At 40.4% G+C, this 10,408-nt stretch overlaps 1 pseudogene; it reads right to left on the bottom strand.

The window, feature by feature from the left end:
* Positions 1 to 4,581: 4,581 nt before the first annotated feature.
* Positions 4,582 to 5,581, bottom strand: LOC119524023 (annotated as a pseudogene).
* Between the last annotated feature and the right edge of the window lie 4,827 nt (positions 5,582 to 10,408).

The following is a 10,408-nucleotide window of genomic DNA, read 5'->3' as shown; positions in this document are numbered from 1 at the left end:
TGAAAACAACTCAGCAGAAATAACTGTAGGTATTGGCAGATTCTCAGGGGCTGCAGAAGGAACAAGAAAACTAACTGAAAGAGAGAAGCATTCATCCACACCCAGGGAGAAATCCAGAGCAAAGGCAGCAATTCTTATCAACCACAAAATGGCGCGCACACACACACAAATCAGTTCTTCAAACCTGTAGTCAAGCTAAGAAAGCACTAACCCAGTTTAACACAGTAGCAATCAAATAAGACCTTTCCCAATTGCTGCACCTCTCCTCCCTAAGCTCCATCCCTTGCATTCCAACTCTGGGGAACCAATACCCCCCACTTAATGAGTCATGAGAGACGAAATAAAAGTATTAGTGGGTAAAGCAGTAAATTAACTACAACACCCTCCCCAACTGCTGGCCACAGTTGGGGAAGCGGGGAAACACCTCCCTCTAAAATCAATTCCAAAATTTGACTGTCACATGGGACTGGACATTTTAATTCTGATCAGAGGGCTTTCTATTACCTAAGAGTGTAGAGAAAAGACATGGGATGGCTCTGGTTTTCACGTGGAGCAAATAAAATGGAGGAGGAGGGAGGAGGAGGGAGGAGGGAGGAGGTAGAGGAGGACGGGGTTAGAGGAGGAAGGGGGTAGAGGAGGAAGGGGGTAGAGGAGGAAGGGGGTAGAGGAGGGGAGGAGGAGGATTTTTTTTTGTGGGCAAATTTGAGGAGGAGGGGAAAGGAGGAGGATTTTTTTGCGGGCAAATTTGAGGAGGAGGAGGGGGGAGAATGAGGGGGTCGGGGGAGGAGGGGGAAGGGGAAGGGGGGAAGAGGAGGGAGATGAGGGGGAGGAGGGGGAGGAGGAAAACAAAAATAAAATTGCTTTATAATTATGTACCACACTTTGTCCTTTGTGGACCAGTACAAAGACCCACCTCTCTTGGAGATGACATTCTAGTGGAGAAAACAAAACAAATAAGAAAGCAATTAGTTATATAATAACATGCAGTGTTGGGACCATCAAGAAAAATAAAGGAGGGTTAGACGACAGAGAGGGATGGTGGGAGGGCCAGGTCGGGGGGAGGCACCTCCAGGGAAGGCTTCTGAGCAGACATAAAGGTCTGTGGGAAGAGTGGTCCAGCCAGAAAAAACCCCAAGTGCAAAATGCAGAGACAGGAATGTATTTGGTGATGTGAGGATCAAAAATAAAAGCTGAATGGCCAGAGTAGAGGGAGGCAGGGGAGAGAGAAGGAGAGGTCATGAGCACAGAAAATTTCATAAGGCATCTAGTCATACAGACATGGAAAAGGAATGGGACTTGAAGTCCAATACAAAACCATGTGAGGGCTGATTTCCATTCTAACATGATTACCTTGGCTACTGTGTGCAGAATGGAGGGGAGTCCAGCAAGAGTGGAGACTGGGTGACCAGTGATTTAATTTGTGAGCAACTGCTTCAAAATCATCTAGGATACTTACTTAAAGGACAGATTACTAAGACCTACTGAGTCAGAACCTCGTGAGAGTAAGGCAAAGGACACTATTTTTAGCTGACTCCATTAGACTCTCCCATGATGTCTGAATCAGGAATCACAACCCTATATTACAGTGATCATTTTATGAGCACCCATTGTATGAGAACTTTTGCTCAGTATCAAAAAGGCATATGCTCCATGAATGCACGTTTTTTTTTTTTTTACTTGCCTCCTTGCTTTAACCACATTTCTTCCATCATTAACAACAATGTAGGATTTTCTGGTTCGAATTTTTGGGGGTCCAACTTTAACTTGGTCATGATTCTACTATTTCTTCTACCTTCATTTCCCCCTTTCCCTGATATTTTCATGTTTTAAGTATTTATGCATATACTTCATTGTTTTCAATGAACTGAACTGCGAACTCAATAGTCTTCAGAGGAATGTGAAGAACCATACATACATTTCATTTAGACTGATGTCCATTATAGCTTCAAAGGCTTCTCTGACATAAGGTGGGGACTCACATTTTTTCTTTAAAGTAAGAAACACTACAGTAACTTTGTTATCTTTCTACCCACCACCATCATTCAAACAATAACTGAAGGAGTTCAGGCTTAATACCATTGGAAAATGATGTCTACTACAACAAATTCATCTCATCTGCTTCCCTGCCTGACATATATTTCTTAAACCTAATTAACAATAAATTATTTCTTAAAGAGCCTACTTCTCTTAACATGTGGAATTTTATCATGTTTTGTCCAATACATAATCCAAAGGGTTTCGTGCCATGTTCAACCCTAGCAAATTTCAATAAAAACAGGAGAGTTCTTCATAGTTGAGAAGCCTTAAGGTGAACTGGGTTATTTTCTTATTACATTAAACAAAGAATGGTATTAGATTTTAACAGTAATATTTTAACAACTTCTAAACAGGGGCATGAAAGGGAATCATGTTTGTACTAGTCCAATTACCTACAGTAATAGGACAGAAGCATTTGCTACCACCATTTCACACTATTATATGCCATGTTTCTAACAACAAGCCTTTCTTGCTAGAAATATTGCATTAACATTGGACTCTCAAATTGGTAGGTGTGAAAAATCACTTAACTTAAAAAAAAGTGTATTAGTTATTTTAAGCTGACAAAGGTTGAAATGGCCATTTATGTTATTTCTGACTTCAGCTCTAAGCTCAGCGATGTGTGTACATATTTGTTTTGCCTGTGCCTGACAGAATAAAATGGTAAATTAGTAAATATGATAAAATGGTAAAAAATAAAATGGCAAATTGGCCATCAGTTCATCCTTTGCCAAAAAAGAAATACGTCCTAAATGTATGCACTATAAACTATCTAATAAATGATAGCTGCCTGCTACACATTTCATCTTTATATTATGCACCACTTAGGAGGGAGGAAAAACTTCATAAGGGTTTATTCAAATGATATATAATAATATCCTAAGAATGCCAATTCATAATATGAATTCTGTATAAAGTGTAAGCGGTCATTTTAGCTGGAATGTAACAAGCCCCTATAATGCGAAAGCTGATTTTAAAGGCATCTTATAAAGCATGAAAATTCACATAATTTCCTCATTACTTTTCTCTTCTCCAATACAAAGTCATCTAACAGTCTTCACTGTTAACTTCATGCTAAAATGTTCCAAGTTTAGATTGTTTCAATTTAATAGGACATAATTAACAGTTTTTAAATTTCAAGTTAGAGGAAAAACCCTTATCTCACAGTAATGAAACCCGAGTAAATGTGAATTTCTGATTACAAGAATGTCCTTCATTAATACATCTTCTAAATTTCTCCATGGCATGCAAATTGTAGTTTAAAACCTATTAAATAAGAAACCACATAAGAACAGGATCAAACTCGACTATGAAATGAGGAATTATAATAAAGTCTATTCAACCCCAAATATTTAGTTTAAGACAATGAACAGAGTAGGACACACTTCATCTGAAAGGCACCATTTAAACAGTGCTCTAAAATAAATGTTACTTAAGATTAGTAAGTTTGGTGCATTATGTGATCCTAACCATTCTGTAAAAAAGAAAAAAAAAAGGCATTAACAAGTAACAGCAACCCCAGCAGCTTGGAGCCTAGAAATCAATTACTTTGAACATATCTTTCCAAATGATTTAGTAATGCCTCTTAACATCGCAAACATAAATATATCATAGTACTGAAATTTTGCTGTATTTTGGTGCTTCTGGGCTGCCTAAAAAGAAAAGGCATCCAAGTGAAATGCATTATATACTCATTATACCTCAAAATTTCAGTGTGAAACATGAAATAATTCTCTACCATTTAACCATCTTATGGTACAGTCTAGATTTTTACTTCCAGGATTTTTATTATGTTTTGAGAAACTAGTGGTAAAACATGGTTTTAACAAACAGTATGTGGCTGTCCTTAAATTCACATAAAAACCATATTCAACTTTAATCCTTTTGTGCAGGTTAACAAAATATCACACACACCCACAAACTAACCATAAACAATACTTTCTAAAGTGGAATAATGCAAATTTAATCCAGGAAATCATATTGCAAATGGTCAACTCTGGGTCAATTTATCACATAAAGGGAACAAAGTTGTTAAAACACAGCTGTGCTCAACCATGTCCCTTGCGTCCATTATAGTACAGACCTTGAAATAAATCCTAAAGTCAAGGTTTAAACCATTTTAAAAGACAAGATCCTAAGTGGTTTACAACTATCTCTATTAGAGATGCTTTTCCTTCCCCAAAGTTTAACTAAAAGGTTGACTATATGTAAGGTTTTCTTTTTTTCCACATCAGATCTTCAAGCACTGTTCAAAAGACTATTATCACTGTTCACTGGTCTATATCTCATCTGATCGGAACAATGTGACCCAGGAAGTGGAGTTGAGAAGGACTCTGCACTGGGGGAGGAGGTGGCAGTCCTCTCCACACAGGCAATACACCAGGACTCCTTCCCTCCATTTCTGTAAATGGAGGGTTGAGTTTTCTTGGACTTCTGTGAACTGGGTTAAAGAGTTAGGATTATAATAGAAAAGAGGGAATGTACTTACAGGTGGGCCATCATTTTGAGGTCGGGAAGATCCTGGAGGAGATGGTCTATCAGAGGTCACTGGTGGAGGCTGTAAAAGAAGTGAGGAGTCCCTGCGATCTCCTGGTGGCAGAGGAGGTGGCTGTGATGTATAACGTTGCTCGGGAGGCCTAACAGGATGAGGGCGATCCCACTGGTTGACGCTGATTCAGGATGATGAAGAACAGGTGCTGGGGCGGGAGGTGGGGGCTTCTTTAGCACCTGATACTGAGTCATCCTGAATAGAGACAATGATTAACTTGCCGTTTTCTTGTTGAAATAGAAAAGGTTTCCAGGTGGAGGTGAAGGTGGAGACAATTCTGCTGGAGGAGGGTGAAGATCCTAATGTGGCTGATTATAGTGCTTGTGTGGCGTCATGGTGCGCTGCTTTGATGGAATGAGGCTCACGTGGTGCTTGTTTGGCAACATCAGAAACCATCAGAGATCCCAACTGGGGGTGAGGCAACTTGAGGACGAACTTTTTCAAGGGGAGCACGAGAGTCAGGTTTTCCAGCGCCCTTATGGCGGTGGTTGACGTGAGCTTGTAAGTTTCTTTGAGGCAAATATGTTCTCTTGAATCCTTGGACAATGCTACACATGAAGACAGAATCTCGTGATGGCTCCTCAATTCACAGCACAGGATTACCACAGCCTGGACATATTTTATCTCCCTTCATATAAAATAGCACAGTCAAAGCAAAAAGTATGCTTACATGGAATCATTCGGCCATAGATTTTAAAAGTTAATTCACATTTGTCACAGAAATGAACAGGTGAATCATCCCGTTCACCTATGATGTTTATCTTAAAGTCCTCAAAAACACTTTTTTCTTTTCCCTACAGCTTACCCCCTTTACAGTCATCATCAAATTCTTCTTCACCAGCAGGCATCCTGCTTGTAGTCCTTGGAATTTGAGACAAAGGTTTGGCTTTGTTCACTTACTCAGAAATGAGCTTTAAAGGAATTCTTCTGCGAACATCAAAGCCACCCAATGATCCAGAACTGAGCGCCTGGTAACGCATTTTCAGTGGCATCCATGATTCAGCTTGCAGCGCACACTGGGAGGAGAAGTCAACCGCCTTCCTGCAGGCGTCCGGGGCAGCACATGCGCACCACGCACGTTTCCAAGCCCAGGAGGCGGAAGTGCAATCAGATCCCCTTCCTTTCTCGCCCGCTTCCCCGCCAGGTTTTGGCCTCCAAGGGCTTCCTTCTCCTCTCCCCTGTCCTATCCCACTCAGGTGAGAGAGTCAGGTATAGTTAGAGCCCTGGGAGAAAGAGCTTCAGTGTTGAAGTGGCTAAGGCTGCTCTTTATATGCTAAAGAGAAAGTGGTCTTTCACTATAGAAAAAGAGACTGACAAGAAGGGAGATGGGGAGTGGTGTAGTAACCAGAAAAATAAGTTCGGAGCAGGTGAGAAAGCCTGCCGCCCGCACCCGTGGAAAGATGCTTTCTGGGGCTTCTTTTTATCCTGTTGCTTTTTTGTCAAGTACCTTAAATCCTTCCTTGGAATAAGAGGGGATGGTTTGTATTTAGACGAAGTTTCCTCGGGTCTTACCTTCCTGCAGGTAGAAACGGGATCACAAAAATAGCAACAAACAGTAATTTTCTGACTCCACCCCACTCATAATTGTGGCTACAAAATACCTCAGGGTGTGTCCTCAAGTGTGCAGACATTCACCCTTTTGGCTATGTCAACTGTCAAGTCCTCCCGGAAAAACACCAAGGGGGGAAAAATATTGCTCAAGCAAAGCAATGTTTTTACAGACTTCCCTCAGTATGAAAGAACATCACCTTAACAGAGTCGAAGTAGTGTCTCAGAAAGGGCATGGCAAGGAAGGATATTAGGAACTGGGTGATTTTAAGGCAGATCTTACAAAGCCAGGATTCGATTGTGATTGGGCAGGTTTAACCATATGTTAGCTATAGATTGGAGGGCACAGTGAAGTGAGATTCTTGAAGCAAGTATTGATGAGGAAGATTTATTCTTGTCAACTCTTTTAGTTGGTTCGCAGTCTTATTTTTCAGGAAAATATTTTCCTGGAACAAGTAGCTAAATTTGCTTATTCTCAGAATTATAGAAAACTACTCCCAGTGCCATTATTGTTTTACACAGTGGCAGGAAATTATGTTGGTTTTGGTACTCAGCAACCACAAGGCAACCACCATTTTCCTTTTCTCTGATTCTGGCTTGTTGGGGTATCGACTGTTGGCTACAGTGAAGATGAAAACACAATAACAGATAATCACCAAAGACAACAGTGTCCTCCAATGCCCAAAGTGACTGTTGCTCCAGCAAATATATAATACCCATTGAAGTTGGGGCTGAGTCCAAGAAGATAAGTGGACCTCTTGCCTTCTTTTATTTCATTCTACTACATGGTTTACAAAGCGTCTCAGATGTGTATTCCCAATGTCTTAAAGAGATTTTTCTGAAATCACTTTTTTAATTTTTACTTGCTCTTAATTGCTCCCCTGCCAGGGACTCGGGCAGCACAAGCTCATGTTGACTGGTTTTCATTTGCACAGTTCCACTCCCCTCCAACACCTTCCCCTGGGTCTTGGACCTTTTCAGCATCCCACAAATGCTATCTTCCCTTAGGATCCATTCGCTCCCAGGAGGCAACTTCATCCCTCACGCAAATAAATCCCTTATGAGTTCATCTCATGGAGTCTTCAAGGACATCAAACCTGCCTGAATACGATGGCCTACACACTTTATTCTCTCAAACCAGGCCTTCCATACATGCTGGGTTAAGTTTTAAATAATTAGAAAGTTTGGTGGCGTATTTTTAAAATTCAGTTTTATTGAGATGTATTCACATACCATAAAATCATCCATGGTATACAATCAACTGTTCACAGTACCATCATATAGTTGTGCATTCATCACCACAATCTATTTTTGAACATTTTCCTTATACCAGAAAAAGTGAAAATAAGAATAAAAAATAAAAGTATAAAAGAACACCTAAATCATCCCCCCCATCCCACCCTATTTTTCATTCAGTTTTTGTCCCCATTTTTCTACTCGTCCATCCATACACTGGATAAAGGGAGTGTGATCCACAAGGTTTTCACCATCACTCTGTCACCCCATGTAAGCTACATAGTTATATAATCGTCTTCAAGAGTCAAAGCTACTGAGTTGGAGTTTGATAGTTTCAGGTATTCCTTCTAGCTATTCCAATACACTGAAACCTAAAAAGGGATATCTATATAGTGCATAAAAATGCCCACCAGAGTGACCTCTTGACTCCATTTGAAATCTCTCAGGGTGGCATTTTTAAAAGCTATATTTTTTATAAGCCAAAGCGATTCTTACAAAAGCATGTATGTTTTGCCCCCGTTATAAATGGCAAACCAGAATTCTGCGTACAAACTGAAATTTATAGCACTAAAACACATGCCAATATTCCTGTGTTTCGATCACAATTATCTGCTTGCCAGGCTGTTTATAAGGGTTCAGTATTTTTTTAATGATATGCATATAATTTAAATATGATGAACACATAGGGAAAACTGTCCAATATGATATCCATAGTTTATTTTCTCTTCTTTCCTTAAACCAATGTTTTTCTATCTAAACTGAGACATTTTTCACATGACAGAATTTTGGCCTTACGCATGAACCTGAGTGAAGAAAGAAAAAAAAGCCAGATCTCTTCCATAATTGGCTGAATTTGTTTTTGTTCCTCATTAGGTCTACTTCAAATTACTTGAGAAGTAAACTATAAATTCAGCTTTGGAGTGATGAGAGCAGGCTTTACTATGGACAACCGAGGGTGGCTTCCAGTCTAGACAATCCAAACCAAGGAACTGTTATGGTTCAGTGCTTCCAATTTCTCTGCTTAGAGTATTTGCTTGTTTATAGCTGAGAAACCTGACCTGAAAGCCCTTAATAAATATTATTTGGTGAAATTGTTGATAAGATAAAGGTTATTGAACTTCCATTTATCCCCAACAGATTTAAGAAGCTATGTTGCTACACTTGAAAAGCTGCCTTTACAAATTGATCCTTATTTAGTGCCTTTAAACAAAAAGTTAAATGGGCTTCCGTTCAGCCTCCTCCTTCAGGGCACCGAGACACTGTCCTTCAATATCATTTCTTTTAAAAGTTGCTAGACTTACATTCGATTGACAAAAGAGAGATTCGGTGTCTGTCAGCCTGTAACAGTGATTGGATATAAAAAGCTTGGGATGGGGAGATTTAAAAGAAATTGGACCTTTTGAAATTGCCTGGATTTATGGAGGCCCATTAGCATGTGGCTGCCTCTTCTACAAAAATCTAAATGAGGTTGACTGTGAGGAATTATGGACCACACAACGAAGTAGTATTAACGTGAACAATTAATACTAGGAAACAGGTTGAGAAATCTCTGTTCAAACCACGTGCCATCTGGCCCAGAAGCAGTCATTCTACCAGAGTGACACCAAAGGTTGGCGGGAGCGAGAGCCGTGTGTACCGCTGCCAGGCTCTTGGATTTTATTTCTCATTTAAGAGAATCTGACCTGTCATTCTTCTGGCTCCTGTGGGCTTTAAATTCACATAATCAACATATCACTGCCACTGACTTAGTAATAGCTGAGGCAGTGTAAAGGTGAGTTGTCCCGGCCCGCGGGACGATCAACGGAGGCTCCAAATCCTGTGAGGGAGGAATGGTATGAGACAAGAGACGTGAAGAACGACAGCAAGACAGGTTTCTGATCAAGCTGCAAAACTTTATTGAAGAGGCAGGGTATATATGCCCTGGAGGGAGAGGGGGTGGCTAATAAGGACAGGTAGCGGTCTGGGATTGGTGATTGCTGTTGCTAGGGTGGATGGCCAATGGGTGGCTACTGTTTAGGCGCAACTAGCTACTGCTTAGGCGGGAACTACTGTTACTTCCTTGAAGAAGGCTAATTATAGCTTAGGCTGTTCTTGCATCAGCCCTGGCGGCCATGTTGCATGTTACCGGTATCGCTGAAGGTGAATATTATATATGCTACCTTAATTGTCCCCAACAGTGAGTGGAGAATAATTATGCTCCCAAGCCAGATGCCTTCAGTTCTGCAAAGAAATAAAAAGTTCATCTCAGGCTCCAAAAAGGGAGGTAAATTTCCCTGGGTGAAGGAGACCTAGTCTCTCCTCCCAGATGTTCTATTAGCTATATTTTATGTCCTGGGCAGGCAGGGGGAGGATGGGAGGAGGCGGGGATGGGGGTGCACTGGCCCTTTGCAAAATTTTAAAGCAGTGCTTCTCCAAAATGTGGTCCACATACCCCTGGGCCAAGACTCTTTCTGAAGGTCCTTGAGGTCAAAACTATTTCTGTAATAATACTACATTGCTACTTGCATTTTTGACATTTGCACTGATGATGCAAAGGCAATGGTGAGTAAAACTGCTGGTGCCTTAGTGCAAATCAAGGCAATGGTACCAACCTATACTGGTAGTCATTGTATTTTTCACTGCCACATGGTAAAAAGAAAATGCCAGCCTCACTTAAGAATGTCCTTGATAACACACTAATAATTGTTAATTTTATTAAATCTCAACTCGAGAACACATCTTTTTTCATATCCTGTGTGTCAAAATGGAAAGTACACATAAGGCACTTTTGCTGCATATCTAAATATCGAGGAAAATCGTATATGCCATAATTTGAACTGGAACATGAACTATTTGCTTTTTGCATGGAACACCATATTTACTCGAAAGAACACTGACAATTATGGATATTCAGACTCAGGTATCTGGGAGGCATTTTCTCAAAAAGAGCTGTTAGCCACTCACTTCAAGGAAAACAACTGTTGATAGTGAATTTTGAAAAACTTATATTTGCCACCATAAATGTGACACCTTCCCAGTACCTAAAGACTTATCTGAGGA

This window comes from Choloepus didactylus, chromosome Y, assembly GCF_015220235.1.
Source record: "Choloepus didactylus isolate mChoDid1 chromosome Y, mChoDid1.pri, whole genome shotgun sequence".
Taxonomy (NCBI): domain Eukaryota; kingdom Metazoa; phylum Chordata; class Mammalia; order Pilosa; family Megalonychidae; genus Choloepus; species Choloepus didactylus.
Note: the sequence above shows the minus strand (reverse complement) of the source record. Positions and strands in the feature narration are given on the sequence as shown.